Source organism: Mesoplodon mirus (genome assembly GCF_964341445.2).
Source record: "Mesoplodon mirus genome assembly, chromosome: 17".
NCBI classification, from domain to species: Eukaryota; Metazoa; Chordata; class Mammalia; order Artiodactyla; family Ziphiidae; genus Mesoplodon; species Mesoplodon mirus.
Genome location: NC_138993.1, coordinates 49,348,540 through 49,374,521, shown reverse-complemented (window position 1 = coordinate 49,374,521; position 25,982 = coordinate 49,348,540). Strand labels below are relative to the sequence as shown.

The 25,982-nt window shown below is 39.0% G+C and overlaps 1 protein-coding gene across 3 annotated transcripts in view; it reads left to right on the top strand.

Moving 5' to 3' along the window:
• Window positions 1-25,982, top strand: part of TBC1D4 (TBC1 domain family member 4) — a 220,791-nt gene that overhangs the window by 98,031 nt on the left and 96,778 nt on the right. Inside the window, exon 1 of one of the 3 annotated variants that reach the window (XM_082602290.1) lies at window positions 17,450-17,523. The exons of 1 other annotated variant lie outside the window; for it this stretch is intronic. The gene's annotated coding sequence lies outside the window, so the exon portion shown is untranslated. Of the gene's footprint in view, window positions 1-17,449; window positions 17,524-19,869; window positions 19,892-25,982 lie in introns of those variants that run through there. One more of the 3 variants, XM_082602291.1, reaches the window with a different exon arrangement.

The following is a 25,982-nucleotide window of genomic DNA, read 5'->3' as shown; positions in this document are numbered from 1 at the left end:
TTTGCAAAAATGTTAAACAATATCAATCTTCTCACAAAATTTTGTTTAAAAAACTAAACTATCTTTAAAGAAAATACATCACTTAAGTTCATGTGCAATGATTTGTTATTTTAAATGAACAAGTTAATAAATATTTAAAATTTTCTCACCTGTAATTTCTAAAATGGTAAATATTAATTAACATAACCACACACAAAAGCTCTTTGAAGACTCTCAACAATGTTAAAGAATGAGAATTGCTGTTCTAGAAAGCACTTTAAAAACGATGATAAAGATCCCTAATTATTGAGATGGAAAAGTGCTTAAGCCATGTTTTCAAGCACAAAACGGGGGGTGGGGTGCTGTGCGGGGGTCACAAGTCTTTGTGTTTAGAATGATCCTATTTATTCAAAATTTTATACTTTAATTATCTGTGCACGAGAGATATCCAGAGGGTGTTTACTAAAATTTCAGTGGTGGTCATCGCTGGATGAGTATTTTCTTATTTATATTTATCTTTATTAGTTTATTTTACAATGAGCATATATCATTAAGAAAAAACAGTAAAGCTATATAAACCCACATTTTATTATTTTACAGCCGGTGTCATTTTTTAAAAAAATAGAGCAGAAAGTAATTCCTTTAAAAAAATTTACTTATTTATTTATTTTTGGTTGCATCGGGTCTTTGTTGCTCTGCAAGGGCTTTCTCTAGTTGCAGCGAGCGGGGGCTACTCTTCGTTGCAGTGCATGGGCTTCTCATTGCGGTGGCTTCTCGTTGCGTAGCATGGGCTCTAGGCACTTGGGCTTCAGTAGTTGCAGCACGTGGGCTCAGTAGCTGTGGCTCGCGGGCTCTGGAGTGCAGGCTCAGTAGTTGTGGTGCACGGGCTTAGTTGCTCTGCGGCATGTGAGACATTCCTGGACCAGGGCTTGAACCTGTGTCCCTTGAATTGGCAGGCGGATTCTTAACCACCACGCCATCAGGGAAGTACAGGTGTCATTTTTATAAAAACATATGAAACCATATAAAAAGCGTTTGTAAAAACTGTTCTTGTAGTGCATTCTTTTTAGACATGCTAAATAGTAGTTGTGGTTTGTGGTCCAAATTCATTGCCCTAAACTACAATGCAGTCATTTGAATCTACATGTTTAAGATGATGTTATTGTTAGCTTGACCTAGTAGATACTGATATTAGATATTTGATAATGCAGCTGTTCATTAAAAACTTTACTAATCTTTTCTTTTTTTTGAATTTTATTTATTTTTTTATACAGCAGGTTCTTATTAGTTATCCATTTTATACATATTAGTGTATATACGTCAACCCCAATCTCCCAGCTCATCACACCACCACCCACCTGCCACTTTCCCCCCTTGGTATCCATATGTTTGTTCTCTGCATCTGTGTCTCAATTTCTGCCCTGCAAACCAGTTCATCTGTACCATTTTTCTAGGTTCCACATATATGCGTTAATATACGATATTTGTTTTTCTCTTTCTGACTTACTTCACTCTGTATGACAGTCTCTAGATCCTTCCACATCTCTACAAATGACCCAATTTCGTTCCTTTTTATGGCTGAGTAATACTCCATCATATATATGTACCACAACTTCTTTATCCATTCATCTGTCGATGGGCGTTTAGGCTGCTTCCATGTCCTGGCTATTGTAAATAGTGCTGCAATGAACATTCGGAGGAATGTGTCTTTTTGAATTATGGTTTTCTCTGGGTATATGCCCAGTAATGGGATTGCTGGGTCATATGGTAATTCTATTTTTAGTTTTTTAAGGAACCTCCATACTGTTCTCCATAGTGGCTGTATCAATTTACATTCCCACCAACAGTGCAAGAGGGTTCCCTTTTCTCCACACCCTCTCCAGCATTTGTTGTTTGTAGATTTTCTGATGATGCCCATTCTAACTGGTGTGAGGTGATACCTCATTTTAGTTTTGATTTGCATTTCCCTAATAATTAGTGATGTTGAGCAGCTTTTCATGTGCTTCTTGGCCATCTGTATGTCTTCTTTGGAGAAATGTCTATTTAGGTCTTCTGCCCATTTTCTGATTGGGTTGTTTGTTTTTTTAATATTGAGTGCATGAGCTGTTTATATATTTTGGAGATTAATCCTTTGTCTGTTGATTTGTTTGCAAATATTTTCTCCCATTCTGAGGGCTGTCTTTTCGTCTTGTTTGTAGTTTCCTTTGCTGTGCAAAAGCTTTTAAGTTTCATTAGGTCCCATTTGTTTATTTTTGTTTCTATTTCCATTACTCTAGGAGGTGGATCAAAAAAGATCTTGCTGTGATTTATGTCAAAGAGTGTTCTTCCTATGTTTTCCTCTAAGAGTTTTATAGTTTCCGGTCTTATTACATTTAGGTCTTGAATCCATTTTGAGTTTATTTTTGTGTATGGTGTTAGGGAGTGTTCTAATTTCATTCTTTTACATGTAGCTGTCCAGTTCTCCCAGCACCACTTATTGAAGAGACTGTCCTTTCTCCATTATATATCCTTGCCTCCTTTGTCATAGATTAGTTCACCATAGGTGCGTGGGTTTATCTCTGGGCTTTCCATCCTGTTCCATTGATCTATATTTCTGTTTTTGTACCATTACCATATTGTCTTGATTACTGTAGCTTTGTAGTATAGTCTGAAGTCTGGGAGCCTGGGTCCTCCAGCTCCGTTTTTTTCCCTGAAGAAAAAAACGCTTTGGCTATTCGGGGTCTTTTTTGTCTCTATACAAATTTTAAGATTTTTTGTTCTAGTTCTGTAAAAAATGCCATTGGTGATTTGATAGGGTTTGCATTGAATCTGTAGATTGCTTTGGGTAGTATAGTCATTTTCACAATATTGATTCTTCCAATCCAAGAAGATAGTATATCTTTCCATCTGTTGGTATCGTCTTTAATTTCTTTCATCAGTGTCTTATAGTTTTCTGCATACAGGTCTTTTTTCTCCCTAGGTAGGTTTATTCCTAGGTATTTTATTCTTTCTGTTGCAGTGGTAAATGGGAGGGTTTCTTTAATTTCTCTTTCAGATTTTTCATCATTAGTGTATAGGAATGCAAGAGATTTCTGTGCATTAATTTTGTATCCTGCAACTTTACCAAATTCATTGATTAGCTCTAGTAGTTTTCTGGTAACATCTGTAGGATTCTCTATGTATAGTATCATGTCATCTGCAAACAGTGACAGTTTTACTTCTTCCTTTCCAATTTGGATCCCTTTTTATTTCTTTTTCTTTTCTGATTGCTGTGGCTAGGACTTCCCAAACTATGTTGAATAATAGCAGTGAGAGTGGACAACCTTGTCTTGTTCCTGATCTTGGAAGAAATGCTTTCAGTTTTTCACCATTGAGAATGATGTTTGCTGTGGGTTTGTCGTATATGGCCTTTATTATGTTGAGGTAGGTTCCCTCTATGCCCACTTTCTGGAGAGTTTCTATTATAAATGGGTGTTGAATTTTGTCAAAAGCTTTTTCTGCATCTATTGAGATGATCATATGTTTTTCCTTCTTCAATTTGTTAATATGGTGTATGACATTGATTGATTTGCGTGTACTGAAACATCCTTGCATCCCTGGGATAAATCCCACTTGATCATGGTGTATGGTCCTTTTAATGTGTTGTTGGATTCTGTTTGCTAGTATTTTGTTGAGGATTTTTGCATCTATATTCATCAGTGATACTGGTCTGTAATTTTCTTTTTTTGTAGTATCTTTGTCTGGATTTGGTATCAGGGTGATGGTGGCCTCATAGAATGAGTTTGGGAGTGTTCCTTCCTCTGCAATTTTTTTGAAGAGCTTGAGAAGGATGGGTCTTAGCTCTTCTCTAAATGTTTGCTAGATTTCAACTGTGAAGCCATCTGGTTCTGGACTTTTGTTTGCTGGAAGATTATTAATCACAGTTTCCATTTCATTACTTGTGATTGGTCTGTTCATATTTTCTATTTTTTCCTGGTTCAGTCTTGGAAGGTTATAGCTTTCTAAGAATTTGTCCATTTCTTCCAGGTTTTGCATTTTATTGGCACAGAGTTGCTTGTAGTAGTCTCTTAGGATGCTTTGTATTTCTGTGGTGTCTGTTGTAACTTCTCCTTTTTCATTTCTGATTTTATTGATTTGAGACCTCTCCCTCTTTTTCTTGATGAGTCTGGATAATGGTTTATCAATTTTGTTTATCTTCTCAAAGAACTAGCTTTTAGTTTGATTAATCTTTACTATTGTTTTCTTTGTTTCAATTTCATTTATTTCTGCTTTGATCTTTATGATTTGTTTCCTTATACTAAGTTTGGGGTTTTTTTTGGTTCTTCTTTCACTAGTTCTTTTAGGTGTAAGGTTAGATAGTTTATTTGAGCTTTTTCTTGTTTCTTGAGGTAGGATTGTATTGCTATAACTTTCCTCTTAGAACTGCTTTTGCTGCATCCCATAGGTTTTGGATCGTCGTGTTTTCATTGTCATTTGTCTCTAGGTATTTTTTGATTTCCTCTTTGATTTCTTCAGTGATCTCTTGGTTATTTATAAGATATTGTTTAGCGTCTATGTGTTTGTGTTTTTTTCATTTTTTTCCTGTAATTCATTTCTTATCTCATAGCCTTGTGGTCAGAAAAGATGCTTGATTTGATTTCAAGTTTCTTAAATTTACTGAGGCTTGATTTGTGACCCAAGATGTGATCTATACTGGAGAATGTTCTGTGCGCACTTGAGAAGAAAGTGTAATCTGCTGTGTTTGGATAGAATGTCCTGTAAATATCAATCAAATCTATCTGGTCTATTGTGTCATTTAACACTTGTGTTCCCTTATTAATTTTCTGTTTGAATGATCTGTCCATTGGTGTAAGTGAGGTGTTAAAGTCCCCCACTATTATTGTGTTACTGTTAATTTCCTCTTTCATAGCTGTTAGCAGTTGGCTTATGTATTGAGGTGCTCCTATGTTGGGTGCATATATATTTATAATTGATATATCTTCTTCTTGGATTGATCCCTTCATCATTATGTAGTGTCCTTCCTTGTCTCTTGTAACCTTCTTTATTTTAAAGTCTATTTTATCTGATATGAGTGTTGCTACTCCAGCTTTTTTGATTTCCATTTGCATGGAATATCTTTTTCCATCCCCTCACTTCCATTCTGTATGTGTCCCTAGGTCTGAATTGGGTCTCTTGTAGACAGCATATATATGGGTCTTGTTTTTGTGTCCTTTCAGCAAGCCTGTGTCTTTTGTTTGGAGCATTTAATCCATTCATGTCTAAGGTAATTATCCATATGTTTGTTCCTATTACCATTTTCTTCATTGTTTTGGGTTTGTTTTTGTAGGTCCTTTTCTTCTCTTGTGTTTCCCACTTAGAGAAGTTCCTTTAGCATTTGTTGTAGAGCTGGTTTGGTGGTGCTGAATTCTCTTACCTTTTGCTTGTCTGTAAAACTTTTGATTTCTCCATTGAATCTGAATGAGATCTTTGCCAGGTAGAGTAATCTCGGTTGTAGGTTCTTCCCTGTCATCACTTTAAATATGTCATGCCACTCCCTTCTGGCTTGTAGAATTTCTGCTGAGAAATCAGCTGTTAACCTTATGAGAGTTCCCTTGTATGTTATTTATCATTTTTCCCTGGTTGCTTTCAATAATTTTTCTTTGTTTTTAATTTTTGTCAATTTGACTACTGTGTGTCTCAGCGTGTTTCTCCTTGGGTTTATTCTGTATGGGACTCTCTGCACTTCCTGGACTTGGGTGGCTATTTCCTTTGCCATGGTAGGGAAGTTTTTGACTATAATCTCTTCAAATATTCTCTCGGGTCCTTTCTGTCTCTCTTCTCTTTCTGGGACCCCTATAATGCAAATGTTGTTGTGTTTAATGTTGTGCCAGAGGTCTCTTAGGCTGTCTTCATTTCTTTTCATTCTTTTTTCTTTATTCTGTTCCACGGCAGTGAATTCCACCATTCTGTCTTCCAGGTCACTTATTCCTCTGCCTCAGTTATTCTGCTATTAATTCCTTCTAGTGTATTTTTCATTTCAGTTATTATATTGTTCATCTCAGTTTGTTTGTCCTTTAATTCTTCTGTTTGTTTGTTCTGTAATTCTTCTAGGTCTTTGTTAAACATTTCTTGCATCTTCTTGATCTTTGTCTCCATTCTTTTTCTGAGGTCCTGGATCATCTTCACTATCATTATTCTGAATTTTTTTTCTGGAAGGTTGCCTATCTCCACTTTATTTAGTTGTTTTTCTAGTGTTTTTTCTTGTTCCTTCATCTGGCACATAGCCCTCTGCCTTTGCATCTTGTCTGTCTTTCTGTGAATGTGGTTTTTGTTCCACAGGCTGCAGGACTGTAGTTCTTCTTGCTTCTGCTGTCTGCCCTCTGGTGGATGAGGCTATCTAAGAGGCTTGTGCAAGTTTCCTGATGGGAGGGACTGGTGGTGGGTAAAGCTGTTGCTCTGGTAGGCAGAGCTCAGTAAAACTTTAATCTGCTTGTCTGCTGATGGGTGGGGCTGGGTTCCCTCCCTGTTGCTTGTTCAGCCTGAGGCGACCCAACACTGGAGCCTACCCGGGGTCTTTCGTGGGGCTAATGGGGCTCTGGAAGGGCTCATGCCAAGGAGTACTTCCCAGAACTTCTGCTGCCAGTGTCCTTGTCCTCATGGTGAGACATAGCCACTCCCTGCCTCTGCAGGAGACCCTCCAACTCTAGCCAATAGGTCTGGTTCAGTCTCCTATGGGGTCACTGCTCCTTCCCCTGGGTCCCGACGTGCACACTACTTTGTTTGTGCCCTCCAAGAGTGGAGTTTCTGTTTCCCCCAGTCCTGTTGAAGTCCTACAGTCAAATCCTGCTAGCCTTCAAAGTCTGTTTGTCAACAATTCCTCCTCCCATTGCTGGACCCCCAGATTGGGAAGCCTGATGTGGGGCTCAGAACCTTCACTCCACTGGGTGGACTTCTGTGGTATAAGTGTTCTCCAGTTTGTGAGTCACCCACCCAGCAGTTATGGGATTTGATTTTATTGTGATTGCGCCCCTCCCACTGTCTCCTTGTGGCTTCTCCTTTGTCTTTGGATGTGGAGTATATTTCTTGGTGAGTTCCAGTGTCTTCCTGTTGATGATTGTTCAGCAGTTAGTTGTGATTTCAGTGCTCTCGTAAGAGGGAGTCTTTACTAATCTTTTTGTTTTCCATCTAATATTTGTGGATAAGCCTTGTAAGACAGAATTAGACTGATGATGTTTATAAAAACACTGCAAATATTTTAAGGTCAAAGCAGGCCATGGCAGCTTTGTGGTGTTTACAGCTAATCATAAGGAAACCCAGTGTTTGGTATCAACTTACTGTTATTATCAAAACTACTTTGATCTTATCCTTCTCTCAAGGTTGGAAATTGTCATCTTCACTTTCTTCATCCAGTTAACGTGATTTAGTGTGTGGTTATGTAAATCTGCAGAATCTACGACAATTTCTTATCAGTAAAATGAGGATAATAATAGAATTAGCTCAAAGGATGGTTGTGCGGATTAAAGGAGATAAAATGTATAAAGCATGTAGAACAGCGCCTGGCACATAACAGGTACTCGATCAATGTTAGCTTTTATTTTCTAGAAAGTGCACAGAATAAGTCCACAGCAAATATTACTTGTGAAGAGCTGACATTCCCCAATATTCATTTACAGGTTGTTCCTGTTTTCCATTAGTGATGGCTGTGCAAAGCCTGTTATCATCTTTTCCTTTTGGCGTAGACACCTGCTTTTCAGGTAGCATTCATAATTTGATTAGTACTGTTTTCCTAAATGAAGACACTCTAGGTTAGGGCAAGAACCTATTTAGTATTCTGATCTAGGAAGGTGGGCAGAACCACCATTTTCTCTTTATTTGTTTGCTCATTTATTTGTTCACTCATTTGCAAACATATATTGAGTGTGAGCCATATGTGCTAAGCTTTCTTGTATGGACAGAGAAAAAGGCATGAGACACATCTGTGAGACAGATGCCATTAGGTAACTAAAAATAATATGTTAAGTGCCCTTCGTGGGGAAGCAAGGGATGCTGTGGTTGATTTGGAAGGGTGTGTTAGGCTGCTGGGCTCCTGGGTCAGGCACCAGTTGGAAAGGGCTCTGGAAGGAAATTTTCCCACAGGGAATTGTGTTAGTCAGAGGGGAATGTGGGCAAAGGGCCTCCCAGGCTAAAGAGCAGCGTGGCTTTGTCCTCCATCTCACTTGTTCCTGTTCTCTGAGGGCATCTTATCTCTGCTGATAGGCCTGAGAGGCGGTTATGCCCTAGAGGCAGTTTTCAGGGCAGATTTGTTAGTGATGCTGGTATGTGCTTCACATTCTGTTCACTAAGCTAAAAGGCAGCATTTGTGTTTATCCAGTATTTATAGGTCGTCCACATTTTTAGGAGTATTTAAGAAAGGCAAGGAGGTTTCTGAAAGATTTTTCCTTAGGTTGTTTTATTTAAACATCTTTATTGGAGTATGATTGCTTTACAATGTTGTGTTAGTTTGTGTTGTACAACAAGTGAATCAGCTATACGTATACATATATCCCCACATCCCCTCTCTCTTGCATCTCCCTCGCACCCTCCCTATCCCACCCCTCTAGGTCATCACAAAGCACCACCGAGCTGATGTCCCTGTGCTATGCAGCTGCTTCCCATTAACCATCCATTTTACATTTGGTAGTGTATATATGTCAATGTTACTCTCTCATTTCGTCCTTAGGTTTTTTTAATCATACCATAACGTGAGTTTTTTTGTCTTTTTGTTTGTTTGCTTTGTTTTTTTTTATAATTATAAGTTATTTTTGTTTGTTTATTTCAGAAACATTGCAGGAGTAACCTCTCTCAAAAAGTTTTTTCCTGAATCAGCCCACAGACTTGTAGATTATTCACAAGAAAACCATTTAACTGTTATTTGTGTAAGGAAATATTTTTATTGTAATTGAGTTTTCAAAAATGTGGGCTCATATTCTTATCTTTTGCAGTAGCATGTCTTTTCACTGTTTTTATTTTTTTTTCCTTTTTTTTCCCCCTTCATCTCTTCATGTTGCCAAATTGAAGTAGAGTTTTCAAGAAACTGGGGAGTTCCTGCCAGGTTGACTTGAAGCAGTGCTGCAGGGGTATCCAGGAAGTAATATAGTAACTCACTGGAGATAAGTTAAGAAATGGCTTAAGAGCAGGAGAGCAGGAGATGAGGCAGAATAGTTCAGGGAAGCGGACAGACTCTGCGTCCAGGAAATAGATAATGAAATAAGAGAGAGGTTTTTTTTTTTTTTTTTTTTTTTCCCCCCCGGTACGCGGGCCTCTCACTGTTGTGGCCTCTCCCATTGCGGAGCACAGGCTCCGGACGCGCAGGCTCAGCGGCCATGGCTCACGGGCCCAGCCGCTCCATGGCATGTGGGATCTTCCCGGACCGGGGCACGAACCCGTGTCCCCTGTATCGGCAGGCGGACTCTCAACCACTGCGCCACCAGGGAAGCCCAAGAGAGAGTTTTAAGCAAGGAATTTTAGAATCTTGTAGGAGACACAAGGAAGAAGACAAATTACAGACAAGTCAGAACGTAAGTACCATGAGGTTAAAAACAGAATGTTCTAGCAGTTTACTAAGGAAATATTTATTGAGTGCCAACTGTATGCCATGGGTGGGAGGGATATAATTTCTATTTAAAGAATTCAGGATAGGCTTTTGATAGAGTTCCGAACATTTAACTTTCCCTTGAAGGGTATATAGGGAATAGAATTCTAAAGCAGTGCTGTCTAATTGAAATATAATGTGAGTCACATATGTCATTTAAAAAGTTCTAGGAACCACTTTAACAGAAACAAAAAGGTGGTTAAAAAGTACAAACTTCCAGCTATAAGATAAATGTCATGTTGATGTAATGTATAGCATGGACATTGTATTTAATAACACTGTATTATATTATTGAAAGTTGTTAAAAGAGTAGATCTTAAAAGTTTTCATCACAAGAGAAAAACATTTTGTAAGTTATGTATGGTGATGGATGTTAACTAGACTTATATCCAGATCATTTCACAATATATGCACATATTGAATCATTATGATGTATACCTGAAACTAATATAATGTTATATGTTAATATATCTTAAAAAAAAGAATACTTCTGAAACAGGAGGGAGGGGCAGGGCACAACCTTTGAAAGAATAACATAGCCCAAGGACATGACATAAACTGATTAAAACCAAATGAGTCCAAGATGGCAGACAAGTCGACTTCCACTAGACCTTGAGCCTCGCTATACACTCACTGTAACACATCAGCAAGCTAAATGACACACCCACAGGCGCCATGACAGTTCCAAGGATCCATAAGGATCAAAAAGTGGGTGGTGTCCCAATTCCTGGACATCCCCACCCCTTCCCAAAATAGCTGGGAAACTCCTCCCACTCATTAGCCTATGAAATTACCCTCCTCTATGAAAACTGACAACCCCCATACCCTGGTGCCTTTCTCATCTTCTGAGATGGCCCACACTCTGTCTGTGGAGTGTGTTTCTCTCTAAGTAAATCCACTTCTTACCCATCACTTTGTCTCTCACTGAATTCTTTCTGTGATGAGACATCAAGAACCTGAGCTTCATTATGTCCTGAAACCGGGTGTGTGATCTCAGTTGGAAGACTGGGTTTTGGCCAGGTTCGAGTCCCAGCCGCGTGGGTTCGAGTCCCAATCTGGGTTTTGGCTGGGTTCGAGTCCTGGCCACGTGGGTTTGAGTCCCAACCTGGGTTTTGGCCGGGTTCGAGTCTTGGCCGCGTGGATTTGAGTCCCAATCTGGGTTTTGGCTGGGTTCGAGTCCTGGCATGTGGGATCTTCCCGGACCAGGGCTCGAACCCGTGTCCCCTGCATTGGCAGGCAGATTCTTAACCACTGCACCACCAGGGAAGTCCTACAAATATAGTCTCTACAGGACCAGAGGTGTGGCTCTAAAAATAATGCAAAGCCCACCAATCCTTTTACCACTCCCAAAGCCTTCCCTATTTATCCTAAGAGGATTTTAAGTATTAAAGGGGAAACAAAGTCCTCCTAGGAGGAACTTGCCTATATCTTTGAGATGCAAGTGTCCTATCTCGTCTTCTCAGGAACCCTTATCTCTGCCATCTTTTTAAATGCAAATTTTTTAAAAAGAGGGTAAAGTAATTTAGAACTTAAGTGAGAGAGTGGCATGGATTTACATATACTATCAAATGTAAAGTAGATAGCTAGTGGGAAGCAGCCGCATAGCACAGGGAGTTCAGCTCACCACCTAGAGGGGTGGGCTAGGGAGGGTGGGAGGGAGACGCAAGAGGGAGGAGATATGGGGATATATGTATATGTATAGCTGACTCACTTTGTTATAAAGCAGAAACTAACACGCCATTGTAAAGCAATTATGCTCCAATAAAGGTGTTGAAAAAGATAAAATAAGCTTAAAAAAATTTAGAGCTTGACTTGTCAAGGATAAATAGAAATCCTAAGAAGTGTCTTGTCTGTAAACACTGGTAAAAAGGGTTTAGCCGTCTAGATAGGTGACCTTGATTTGTTCCATCTGTCAGCAGCCAAATTTGAATGCAACCTCTTGTAACTGATGGGTTTTATGTTGTACCTGACTCATGACTGAAATTTTGGAATGGGAACTATGAGGCCTCTGTGTGTGTGCGTTCATATGTATCTATATGTGTGTTGTAGGTGTACGGTATTGCCAAAAATTAATTCATAAAAGAGCTCTACTTAATTGGCTTTTAAAAAATTAAGCGCTGAAGTAGTTGTAAGGTGTATGTAACCTATGTTAACTTCGTGGTCTGAAGTGTTTAGCTATCAAGCGGATTCTTTCATAGATCAAATCTTCTGTCACTGAAGTGTTCTGAAGTATATACCTTGATGTTTAAAAGAAAATACTTCTTAAAGCAACTTTCATCTTCTGGGATTTACTTTTTAAATCTTCCCTCACCTCTAGTTATTGACTGCATGTGCCAGGCCTCTAGAAGTTAGTGTGTTCAATTGAACCAGCTTGACGGGAGTCACTGTCCATACATAGGGCTTGTTTTCCAAAGAAAAGTGTTGTTGAGAGTAGCAAAATTATAAGCCCATCTAGGCATGTTGTAAAGCTGTTTGAAAAGTGACTTGGAGCAAGTTTTGTGAATGGAGACGTAGTGCTCAAGTCACATTCTGCTTTAAAAGTTGTAACAAATACAGAATAATTAAAAAGAAAAAAAAATGAAGCGCTTATGTAAATACTCAGAAGTAGAAAATAATATGGCCGGAATAAATTTCAGGTTCATCTCATCTGGGAAATATTCAATACTAAACAGATATCTGGTATTGAAGGTGGCTTAAACTTGTTGGTTAGATTAATATAGACATGTCTTTAAAATCATCAATGTTGAGTATAATACTTTTGTTGTACCTAGGTTTACTAGAGGTCAAATAAAACCTTATTCTATCTGTTATAAAGTTGTCAACAAGAAAAGTAACTGAATGTGGAAAAAAAAACATTTAAGGAAAATAAGATGTATGTTTTCAGTAAAAGAAGGTGGGAGGAATGGGGAAAAAAACTGAAAAAAGCTGTGCGTGATCAAGATTTTCTAAGATTGGATTAAGTTTAGTTGGGTAAATGCATTTTGTTGGGAGTGGGCTCGGACAAGACTGGATTTAGTTTATCCCTCCAAAGTTTTCTTGAAATGCTGCTTTTAATAACAGATAGTATGAGTTTCTTTACCTTTAAGTGGTCTGTATTTGCTTTTGAGATCTTTTGTAATTTTGGTTAAGAAATAAGTATTGTCTCACAGTGACCTATGATCTTATTTGACCAAGTGTTTTAAAACTTTTTGACAAACTTCCCAAGTATCAAATTTTAATTAAGTTTCTTTTGTTCTAGCTAACTTTGGGGTACTTTCGAGGGCCCCTGAGATATCTTAGAGAGAAATATTTAACGAGGATTATTTGGCATGTTAAGTTAAATGTAATCATTCGTAATTCTGGTTATTGTAACCAAGTTTCTTTATTGATTACACTGTAATCAGATGTTTAACCATGGCTTTTAAGTCTTTTGTCATTTATAGATATTTTTGTACTCTGATGCTGTTTCAAAAAGTGCTTCATCATCAAGGAGATTCAGAGAAAGTCTATGGAAGCAGTTACAACAGTTCTACACCAAGATGATGACTGTGCGAGGATTCCAGCCTATACTGACTTAAAACAAGGAGCTGTCCTGCCCCTGGGGCCCCTAGATCAGGCATCCGGAGATTTTTACTCCCGACAGGCAGGGTTGACGCCCCTACTCAGCCTTGAAGCAGTTACAGAAGAGGGAACATCACCCTCTGCTTCCCATAAGAATATGGGAGTAAAATCTCTGAGGGGGGAATGAAACAGGAGGGAAGGGGGCAGGGCACAATCTTTGAAAGAATAACATAGCCTGAGGACATGACATAAACTGATTAAAACCAATGGGTCCAAGATGGCAGACAAGTCGACTTCCACTAGACCTTGAGCCTCACTATACACTCACTGTAACACATCAGCAAGCTAAATGACACACCCACAGGTGCCATGACAGTTCCAAGGATCCATAAGGATCAAAAAGTGGGTGGTGTCCCAATTCCTGGACATCCCCACCCCTTCCCAAAATAGCTGGGAAACTCCTCCCACTCATTAGCCTATGAAATTACCCTCCTCTATGAAAACTGACAACCCCCATACCCTGGTGCCTTTCTCACCTTCTGTGATGGCCCACACTCTGTCTGTGGAGTGTGTTTCGCTCTAAGTAAATCCACTTCTTACCCATCACTTTGTCTCTCACTGAATTCTTTCTGTGATGAGACATCAAGAACCTGAGCTTCATTAAGTCCTGAAACCAGGTGTGTGATCTCAGCTGGAAGACTGGGTTTTGGCCGGGTTCGAGTCCCGGCCGTGTGGGTTCGATTCTGAGTCTGGGTTTTGGCCGGGTTCGAGTCCTGGCATGTGGGTTCAAGTCCCAATCTGAGGTGCACGGTTTCACTTCCTTGCTCATAACATTTGTTCAATAAAAATTTGCTGAGTCAAGGGATCTTTTTTAAAAAAGGAGTAAAAAGAAACAGGTGAAATTAATTTTAATAGTATACTTTAGCCTAGTATATCCACAACATAATTTCAACATGTGATCAGTAAAAAATTATTAATGAGTTATATTACATTTTTTGTACTAAGTCCTTGAAATCTGCTATTTAACCACACCAGAATAATATGAACAGGGGTATATTACAGGTTGAAATAAGTTTTAAGCGGTTATTTGTAGGTTGCTGCCCCATTGCTATCTCTAAAGCACTGTAAAAGTTTACTAAGAGAGTACCAGCTAACATGGTTTATTAGGAAAAATATGTATAAATTTCGGTGTTGACCGCCCCTGTTGTTTACTGGCATTGCCATCAGCGTTCTGCTGTCTTTGAGTGAGAAGCTGTAGTCCCATGACTGTCTCTGGGGGTTGATCAGAAGGTTATCTGCGTCTTCAATGTGGGAAGTTTTTGAAACACCTGGTCTACTCTTTTCTTTATTAAGTACATATTTCTGCAACTTTGACCTAAGTTCCTTCTTTTTAGAACTGTTACATGAGTTAAATACTCTGACATAGCTAACCTTCATTTTTCTTTTTTTGATGAGCTCTGAATGATGCCTTTTTTTCTGATAAATCATTGACAATTATGACAAGAATGAAGATTATTCCTGATTTCTGTTCTCCCTTCTTCTTTAGTAATAGAATTTTAACCTAGGTATGTGGCCATCCAGAGTCAGGATTACATTTCTTAGCTTCTCTTGCTTCTAGAAATTTCTCTAGCTCTGGTCAGTGGGGTATAAGTAGATTTTTTTGAGGGGGCAACTTCCTTAGGAAAACTTCCATGAGAAAGAGCGTCCATTATTTGTGTGTGTGTGTGTGTACATGTGTATGTGTGTACCTCTTGCTCTTTTATTCTCTCATTTAGTCCTACTACCTGGAATACAGTTGCCACTATTTTGGACAATGGGGTTGAGGCCCCCAAGGCATAACAAGAAAATAGAAGGACCCGAATCTTTGATATTTAGTGACACAATGTCAAAACAAAACAGCCCTGCACTGCCAACTGGACTTTTATATGAGAGGGAAATAAACTTCTGTTTTGTGTAATCAACTGCTGTTTTGGGTTTCAGTCATAGCAGATGAACTCAGTCCCACAGGTTATATATAATATTTAGCAGATTTTTAACATCTATATTAATGTATATTCTCATAGACTTGTATACTAGTCAGGACTCTTAGAGGCAAGGGTGAAAACCCCTCACCCATATGAAAGGATCCTGAGTGACCCCAGAATTGGAGGACACCAAGAGATCATTAGTCACATCTCCAAGGATGTCTAAAGCCAGAGACCCCAGGAATCTCTTTCTCTAAATCTTGGTTTTAATTCTGTTTTCCTCTAGGTCTCATTTTGTGTTACTCTAGACTGACTTTCTCCAGTGAAGGGATATGTCCACCTGTTGTGGACCAGACTAACTTCCTCAACAGCTTGAGACCTCAATGGAAAACAGTTGTGTCTCTCCTTCTGTTTGGAAAATACTAGGGAGCTACTCAGATTGACTTGGCTTGGATCACATGCCAACCCCTATATCTGTCACTGGTCCCATCGAGATTACATGCCCTCCATTGTGGCCTACTTTGTGGGGATGGGGAGATTGGGCTGGAGGAGGATGCAAGGATTGGCAGCGTCCACTAGAACCATTTCTTCTAAATTAAGGTGGGTGCTATTTAGATAAAACAGTGCCTGTTTCACCTGATAAGTCCTTCATAAATGATTTATGATAAGAATCATCTTATTCTTTCTTGAAAGCCATCCATGTATGAAAAATATGAGGACTGCTGGTTTGCTTTGAATTTGCTTTCTGACTTCGAAGTTATACATGTTTGCAAGACACAGCTCAGATAGATCCTGTGGAAAATTTTAATGAAAATTAACTCTGGCCGCATTATCACACTATATAGGCCAATTATTAGTTGTCACTGAACAGATTTCCTTAATTTCTTTTATCTCCAGTCAAGTTGATTATAATGTCAGCCTTGAAGCATTGCTGTAATTATTAACCCTTTGGAAATAGATATGAGGAAGCATTTGGGGTATTAGAAAATTAAGGCTGTTACATCATGATAAATATTTCAGTGCCACACATTCTATTGTGACACTTAACAATACTTAAAATTCAAAAGTGAGAGTTTCCTTCCAGGAATTAAAATTTGGCAGTTAAATGTTTGACATCCATGAAATTTGATAAGTAAAAATACTTTGTGGGGAGAGGCTTTACTTGAAATCTGTTTACTGTTTACTTGAAATCTTAACAAATTTATGAAAGATCAATTAATTGAAAGGTAATGGTGTCATGTGATTGAGTTCTGTTGAAGGGGAGAGAAGACCTCTGTCCACAGGTCATGTCCAAGGGTGGATAAGTCTGTGTTTCTGCTGGGCAAAGGTTAGTCATGACACAGTACACTCATCCAGGTGGCTTTCAAGCAATCTGGTGACATTTCAGAGAACTCAAAGGTAAAGGTTTATTGCTTTGGGAGTACTATATTTATTAGTCTGGGTTTAAGTCAGATGCCTGTGAGGTGCATAGTCAGAATGTGTTCTTTCTCCAGGTCTGAAAACCTCAAGCTTTGCATTGATTTCTTCAATCAAAGGTAACAGGAAACTGGGGTGGTTTGTATCACCTAAATCATTATATGCTTTCCCTGGGTATCATTTAGCTGGATCACACAAAGAAGGGTAGGGGGTGATATATTTGATATTTAATGAATATATATATATATTTTTTTGTGGTACGTGGGCCTCTTGCTGTTGTGGCCTCTCCCGTTGCGGAGCACAGGCTCCGGACTTGCAGGCTCAGCGGCCATGACTCACGGGCCTAGCAGCTCCGTGGCATGTGGGATCTTCCCGGACCGGGACACGAACCCGTATCCCCTGCGTCGGCAGGCGGACTCTCAACCACTGCGCCACCAGGGAAGCCCAAGAAGAATATCTTTAAACAGCCTGTATCAGCTCTGAAAAAAAAAGTTTTCTCTGATCAGAAACTTTTCTCGGTAAATTCACCATGTCCCAAGCAGAAAGAAGGAATGCAGGCCCAAAAGGCAAGTCCTGACGCAAGATTTCATTGTAGGACTTCCCTGGTTGCGCAGTGGTTAAGAATCCACCTGCCAATGCAGGGGACACGGGTTCGAGCCCTGGTCCGGGAAGATCCCATATGCGGCGGAGCAACTAAGCCCGCGCACCACAACTACTGAGCCCACAGGCCGCAACTACTGAGCCTGCACTCTAGAGCCCATACTCCACAACAAGAGAAGCCACTGCAACGAGAAGCCCCTGCGCCACAACGAAGAGTAGCCTCTGCTCGCCACAACTAGAGAAAAGCCCACGCACAGCCACGAAGACCCAATTCAGCCAAAAATAAATAAATAAATAAATTTATTTTTTTAAAAAAGATTTCATTATGTTAATTTTTCATTTCACCAGGAGCATCAGTCCATTGTGACTCATGTTTTTTTCAGGAGATTTACCTCCACTGTGAGGGTTGGAGGTGGCACAGAAGGGCGCTCCAAGGTGAGCAGTCCTTATGCGGAGACGAGCTTTTCCTTTCACCCACGGGAAGGGCGAGTCAGATTAGAGATCTGGCATCTGTTTCCTTGTGATTGCCCTTTCTTCCAGCCTAGTTTTGGAGAGCGGCAAATGTACGTTTCCCTTTTTATCCTTGGGTGGTGGTCGGTTAGGACTTTTCTTCTTTGAAAAAGGGAGACATTCACGCATTTAGGGGTTAATGATGTCTACAAGTCACTGATGCCGCTGAATAAAAGTTCAAGAGTGTCGGATTAATCTCATTCGCAAGATGCTCATTTACCACTCCTGTAGGGGTATAAATATCTGAAATAATACGGAAGGCCAGGACAAAAATAGGTTTCTGAGAAACTCATGGCAGTTTTTGCTTTTTGATAACATTACAGCTTTATCGCCTGATCTCAGCTTGAGCTTGTCACGTCCAGGCCCCTCTGGGTTTAACCTCCTGTCTCTTGCCTCTTTCCCAGAGGCCCATTACATTTCACAACCAACCATTGCTCAAAAAGTTCTCTTCTCAAGAGTTCAGACATTTCATAAGTTAAAACTACTTATCCAGTGTCCCGTTTTAGCATTTTGTTTAGATGACCATACTTTCACGTATCGTGATGAAGAATCAAGACATATCTTTATTATGTTTATTATGTCCTGTTTGAAAATGTCTAACAGATTAAATGTTATCAAGGGCTGATATGGATATATTCTAATTTTTTCAGTTTAACTTTATTTTATTAACTTATTAATTTTATTGCCAAACTTGTCTAATCAGTTAAAATTCCAGTTAATTTACTTAGCAGTGGTTAATGTTCTAAGGCTAATATGGGAGCAGTGGTAATGATATTTTATAAACAGTGGCATTGTTTCAGTTTTATAAAAAACCTTTTGATTTTTTTTTTTTTTAATTTTTTGCTTAGGTAAACTAGTTCATGTGGGAAAGCTCCCTCTAGTGTTTGTTGGAGTAAATACAAGTGGTATTGAACTGAATACGTTCTTTTTTTTTAAAGTAAGGTTTTATTTATTTATGTATTTATTTTGGCTGTGTTGGGTCTTCGTTGCTGCGCGCCGGCTTTTCTCTGGCTGTGGTGAGCAGGGGCTACTCTTTGTTGCAGTGCGTGGGCTTCTCATTGTAGTGGCTTCTCTTGTTGCGGAGCACAGGCTCTAGGTGCACGGGCTTCAGTAGTTGTGGCACACGGGTTCAGTAGTTGTGGCACACGGGCTTAGTGGCTTTTCTCTGGTTGTGGTGAGCAGGGGCCACTCTTCGTTGCAGTGCGTGGGCTTCTCAGTGAGATGGCTTCTCTTGTTGGGGAGCATGGGCTCTAGGTGCGTGGGCTTCAGTAGTTGTGGCACACGGGCTTAGTTGCTCCATGGCATGTGGGATCTTCCTGGACCAGGGCTTGAACCCGTGTCCTCTGCATTGGCAGGCAGATTCTTAACCACTGCACCACCAGGGAAGTCCTTGAACTGTATACTTTTTAAAATAAGAGTTTATTTGTTTAGAGCAATTTAAGGTCCATCCACAACAAACTAGAGAGGAAGGTACAGAGATTTCCTGTATACCCCCTGCCTTGCCACATGCATAGCCTCCTCCATTATCAGCATCACTCACCAGAATTGTCCATTTGTTACCAAACATAAGCCTACACTGACACATTATAATCACCCAAAGTCCCTAGTTTACCTTAGGGTTCACTCTTGGTGTTGAACATTTTGGGTATTGACACATTTATAATGATATATATCCATCATTATAGTATCACAGAGCGTATTTTCACTGTCATAAAATTCTCTGTGCTTTTCCTCTGCCATCCCCATCCCTGCAACCACTGAACTTTTTTATTGTCCCTATAGTTTTGCCTTTTCCAGAATGTCATATAGTTGGAATCATACAATATGTAGCCTTTTCAGATTGGCTTCTTTCACTTATGCATTTAAGTTTCTTCCATATCTTTTCATAGCTTGATAGATCATTTCTTTTTAGCCCTGAATAATGTTCCAGTGTCTGGATGTATGACAGTTTATTTATTCATTCACCTCCTGATGGACATCTTGGTCACTACCAAGTTTTGGTAATTATGAATAAACCTGCTTAAAACCTCTGTGTGCCAGTTTTTTGTGTGGGTGTAAGTTTTCAACTTCTTTGGGTAAATACCAAGGAGTGAGATTGCTGCATTGTATTGTGAGTATGTTTAGTTTTGGAAAAAAAACAGTATGTTTAGTTTTGTAAGAAATCACCAAACTGTCTTCCAAAATGACTGAACCATTTTTCATTCCCACCAGCAATGTATGAAAGTTCCTGTTGCTCCACATCCTCGCCAGCATTTGGTGTTGTCAGTGTTCCAGATTTTGGCCATTCTAATAGGTGTGTAGTGGCATCTCATTTTCATTTGCATTTCCCTGATGACATACGATGTGGAGCATCTTTTCATAATGTTTATTTGACATCTGAATATCCTCTTTGGGGAGGTGTTTGTTAAGGTCTTTGGCCCATGTTTTAATCAGGTAGTTTTTTTTATTGCTGAATTTTAAGAGTCCTTTGTGTATTTTGCATAACAAGACTTTATCAGATGTTCCTTTGGCAAATGTTTTCTTGAAGCCTTGAGGAAAACATTTGCTTGTCTTCTAATCCCCTTGATACTGTCTTTTGTAGAGCAGAAGTTTTAAATTTGAATGAAGGCCAGCTTATCAATTATTTTTTTATAGATTGTCTTTTTTAAAAAACTTTATTTTTTATACAGCAGGTTCTTATTAGTTACCAATTTTATACTTATTAGTGTATACATGTCAATCCCGATCTCCCAATTCATCCCACCACCACCCCCACCACTTTACCCCCTTGGTGTCCATACATTTGTTCTTTACATCTTTGTCTATATTTCTGCCTTGCAAACAGGTTCATCTGTACCATTTTTCTAGATTCCACATTTATGCATTAATATACAAAATTTGTTTTTCTCTTTCTGACTTATTTCACTCTGTATGACAGTCTCTAGGTCCATCCATGTCTCTACAAATGACCTAATTTTGTTCCTTTTTATGGCTGAGCAATATTCCATCGTATATATGTACCGCAACTTCTTTATCCATTCTTCTGTCAATGGGCATTTAGGTTGCTTCCATGACCTTGCTATTGTAAATAGTGCTGCAGTGAACATTGGGGTGCATGTGTCTTTTTGAATTATGGTTTTCTCTGGGTATATGCCCAGTAGTAGGATTGCTGGGTCATATGGTAATTCTATTTTTAGTTTTTTAAGGAACCTCCATACTGTTCTCCATAGTGACTGTATCAATTTACATTCCCACCAACAGTGCAAGAGGATTCCCTTTTCTCCACACCCTCTCTAGCATTTGTTGTTTGTAGATTTTCTGATGATGCCCATTCTGACTGGTGTGAGGTGATACCTCATTGTAGTTTTGATTTGCATTTCTCTAACGATTAGTGATGTTGAGCAGCTTTTCATGTGCCTCTTGGCCATATGTATGTCTTCTTTAGAGAAATGTCTATTTAGGTCTTCTGTCCATTTTTTTTTCCTGTCCATTTTTTGATTGGGTTGTTTTTTCTTTAATATTGAGCTTCATGAGCTGTTTATATATTTTGGAGATTAATCCTTTGTCCGTTGATTTGTTTGCAAATATTTTCTCCCATTCTGAGTGTTGTCTTTTCATCTTCTTTATACTTTCCTTTGCTGTGCAAAAGCTTTTGAGTTTCATTAGGTTCCATTTGTTTATTTTTGTTTTTATTTCCATTACTCTAGGAGGTGGGTCAAAAAAGATCGTGCTGTGATTTATGTCAAAGAGTGTTCTTCCTTTGTTTTCCTCTAAGAGTTTTATGGTGTCTGGTCTTATTACATTTAGGTCTCTAATCCATTTTGAGTTTATTTTTGTGTATGGTGTTAGGGGGTGTTCTAATTTCATTCTTTTACATGTAGCTGTCCAGTTTTCCCAGCACCACTTCTTGAAGAGACTATCTTTTCTCCATTATATATCCTTGCCTCCTTTGTCATACATTAGTTGACCATAGGTGCGTGGGTTTATCTCTGGGCTTTCTATCCTGTTCCACTGATCTATATTTCTGTTTTTGTGGCAGTACCATATTGTCTTGGTTACTGTAACTTTGTAGTATAGTCTGAAGTCAGGGAGTCTGATTCCTCCAGCTTTTTTTTTTCCCTCAAGACTGCTTTGGCTCATAGATTGTGTCCTTGGTGTTGTATCTAAAAAGGCATCACCATACTCAAGGTCATCTGGGTTCTCTAGATTTTGAGTTAATTTTTGTAAAGTGTTTAAAGTCTGTGTCTAGATAAATTTTTTTTGGCATGTGGATGTCCAGTTGTTCCAGAACCGTTTGTTGAAGAGACTATCTTTGCTCCATTATATTGTCTTTACTCCTCTGTCAAAGATCAGTTGACTATATTTATGTGAGACTATTTCTGGGCTCTTTATTATGTTTCATGAATCTATTTGTCTGTTGTTTTGCCAATACCACACTATCTTGATTATCATAGCTTTATAGTAAATCTTGAAATCAGATAGCATCAATCCTTCAACTTTGTTCTTCTCCTTTAATATTGTGTTGGCTATTCTAGGTTGCTTGCCTCTCCATATCAACCTAGAATAAGTTTGTCAATGTCTGTAAAACAACTTGCTGGGATTTGACTGTGATTGCATTGAATTTATAGATCAAGTTGACATCTGGACAATATCAAGTCTTCCTACTCATGAACATGGAATGTCCCTCCATTTACTTTAATCATGTTCATCAGAGTCTTGTAGATCTCATATAGATCTTATACATATTTTGTTAGATTTTTTACCTAAATATTCATGTTTGGGGTGCTAATGTAAATGGTATTGTGTTTTTAATTTCAAAATCCACTTGTTCATTGCTGGCATATAGGAAAGCAATTGACTTTTGTATATTAACCCTTTATCATGCAACCTTACTATAATGATTTATTAGTTCCAGGAGGTGTTCCAGGTGATGATGTGTCAAAAAGACACATGCGGGCTTCCCTGGTGGCACAGTGGTTGAGAGTCCGCCTGCCAATGCAGGGGACACGGGTTCGTGCCCCGGTCCGGGAGGATCCCACATACCACGGAGTGGCTGGGCCTGTGAGCCATGGCCACTGAGCCTGCGCATCTGGAGCCTGTGCTCCGCAACGGGAGAGGCCACGACAGTGAGAGGCTCGCGTACCGCAAAAAAAAAAAAAAAAAAGATACATGCACCCCAATGTTCACTGCAGTACTGTTTACAATAGCCAGGTCATGGAAGCACCCTAAATGCCCATTGACAGAGAAATGGATAAAGAAGATGTGGTACATATATACAATGGAATATTACTCAGCCATGAAAAGGAACGAAATTGGGTCATTTGTAGAGATGTGGATGTACCTAGAGACTGGTTTTTTGGTAAATTTTTGTTTCCTTTATTTTTATTTCAGATTTTCTACAGACAATCATGTCATCTCAGAACAGACAGTTTTATTTCTTCCTTTCCAATCTGTATACCTTTAGTTTCCTTTTCTTGCCTATTAGCAAGGACTTCTAGTATGGTGTTGAAAAGGAATGTTGAGAGAGTATATCCTTGCCGTGTACTGGATCTCAGTGGGAAAGCTTTGAGTTTCTCATCATTAAGTATGATGCTAGCTGTAGATTTTTTTCTAGATTGTTGAAGAAATTCCCCTCTATTCCCGGTTTATTGAGAGTTTTTACCATGAATGGGTGATGGATTTTGTCAAATGCTTTTTCTGCTTCTATTGATATGATCATGTGATTTTTTTTTTTTTTTAGTCTGTTGATGTGATAGATTACATTAATCGATTTTTGAATGTTGAACCATCTTTACATACTTGGGATAGATCCTACTTGGTCCTGGTATATAATTCTTTTTATACTTTTCTGGATTTGGTATGCTAGTATTTTGTTAAGGATTTTTGCATCTATATTCATGAGAGATATTGGTCTGTAGTTTTCTTATACTGTCTTTGTCTTGTTTTGATATTAAGGTAATGCTGGCCTCATAGAATGCATTAGGAAGTATTTTCTCTGCTTCTATCTTCTGCAAGAGATTATGGAGGATTGGTATCATTTTGTTCTTAAATGTTTGACAGAATTCACCAGTGTATCCATCTGAGCCTGGTGCTTTCTGTTTTAGAAGATTATTAACTATTGATTCGATTTAGGCCTATTCAGATCATTTATTTATTCTTGTATGCATTTTGGCAGATTGTAGCATTCAAGGAAATGGTCCATTTCATCTAGGATATTGAATTTCTCGTCATGGAGTGGTTCATAGTATTCTTTTATTATGCTTTTAATTTCCATGGGATCTGTAGCGATGTCCCCTCTTTCATTTCTAATATTAGTAATTTGTGTCCTCTCAGTTAGCCTGGTTAGAGGTTTACTGATTTTGAATCGTATATTTTAAAAAATGTGAGCATTAAGCAAATAATAGGACTGATTTGATGAATACAAACCATTCTGTTGAATAAACAGGTAGTAGGTTGATCTCACATTGAAAGTGCTTTATGGTTGGGTAGAGGGATATTGCTGAATTTGAAAGTGGGTCTCATAGTGCCAGCATAAGTAAATAAATAACAGCTTTTCAGGATTGTTTCTTAGATGCCCCTATTCTGTGTTTCTATAGTTAGAAAGTAAAAGATTAACTTTCTTGATTACATGTTTGTAAGAAGTTTGATTTTCTTGCATTGGTGACTCTGCTTACTTCACCTTTGTTGGTCATATCTGTATAAATATCCATATCCAAAAAAGAAATATAGAATTATTTTTCACAAGTGACACAAATACTGTATAATCAAACTGTGTTATTCTTATTTTGGTAAGGTGCAGAACACTTTTTTTCCCTGCCACACGTGAACTTTTTCCAAAATTCATTTCTTATACAACTGTTACTTACAAGATTAGCTCCCAATCTCATCCTAGGCAGAAAAAACTGTTCGCCTTCATTGTTTCATTTCAGGGTGCAAAAACCTCTCTTCTAATTTCTGGTTGATTCCTGAGTTTCATCTAAGATACTTCAGTTCTCAAGTTAAAACTTAGGTTAAAATGCAATGTCTCCATGAAGGAGTTGTAGAAGTCACATTTCCACATCATCCGAACACAGAAAGTGAAGCTTGAGGGTTCTCAAGATGCCATCACCTCACAATTTTGCCTACAGTCGGCCTTGAATTAAATTAAATGTTTACTGATCAATACTCATTTGATCTTCTTCCCCATCCTTACCTCAGCGGATGATTCTGCTTTCTGTTTTACTGAGAAATTAAAGCAGTCAGAGGACACATTCTCCGAACTCCCACCACTGTGTCTTCCTGCATTTGCACCTTTTGAGATGAACTCCCCATGCCCTGGGTCAGTTCAAAGTCTTCCACTGTCCCCTCTTGCCTACTTAAAGATATTACTAGCAGTACCACTCTCTTTCTCTACAGCATCAACTTCCCCTTCACAGTTGGAAATTCTCTATTGGAAGCTGTCATTTCTCCCATCTATAAGAGAACCCTCTTTTGACTATTTGTACCTCTAGCTACAGCCCTAAAAGATTATCTGTACCTAATGTTTTGGATTTTGTTCCTAAAATTTTCTTTCAAACCTACTCCAGTAAGGCTTTTGCCCTAAGTGCCACCAAAACTTTTCTTGTCCAAGTCACCTATGATCTCATAGTGCTTACCCCCTCCTTCTTGAAAACCTTTCTTTCTTGGCTTCTGGATACCGTTCTTTTCTGGTTTTACCTGTGTCTCTTGATGTATTTTCCTTTGCTCATATCTCTCCATCTCCTAAACTATAGTCATTGTGCGCCTCAGGGCTTGGTTCCTGGAGATATTTCTCTCTCTGCCTAGCTCACCATGTCTCTGTCCCTCCTGCTCTGTGTCTCTGTGTCATCTGTGCTCACTTTTTGATGGACTCCTCTAATTGCATGGCTTTACATGCTATTTATATGCTGATATCTTCCAATTTATCTTTCTCAGCTCTGTCCTCACCCCTGAGCTCCATGTACTCAACTGCCTACTGACATCACCCGTTGGATGTCTGTAAGCTTCTCAAAACTAACAATCCAAAGCTTAGCTCCTACTCTCTTAAGCCATCCCCATCCCACACTCTTGTTCCTCTGGCCAAAACCCATAAAGTTCATCCATGCCTCCTCTCCTTCTTTTACAGTCCACGTGAGATCCATCCACAAATCATGTTGACTTTGCCTTTAAAATTATATTCAGAAGCCTGCTTCTTCTTACCCCGTCCCTTGCTGTTCTCCTGTGAACCACCGTTGGCGCATCCTGGGTGCAGTAGGCTTCTGCCCCCTTATCCTTGCCATCTGTTCTCCATACAGCAGGCAAAGGGATTCTTTAAACATGTAACTCAGCACTCTGCAATGGCTGTCTGTCTCACCAAGAGTAACAGCCAGAGTCCTTTCAAGGTCCTGCATGACTTAGATGCCCCTGTT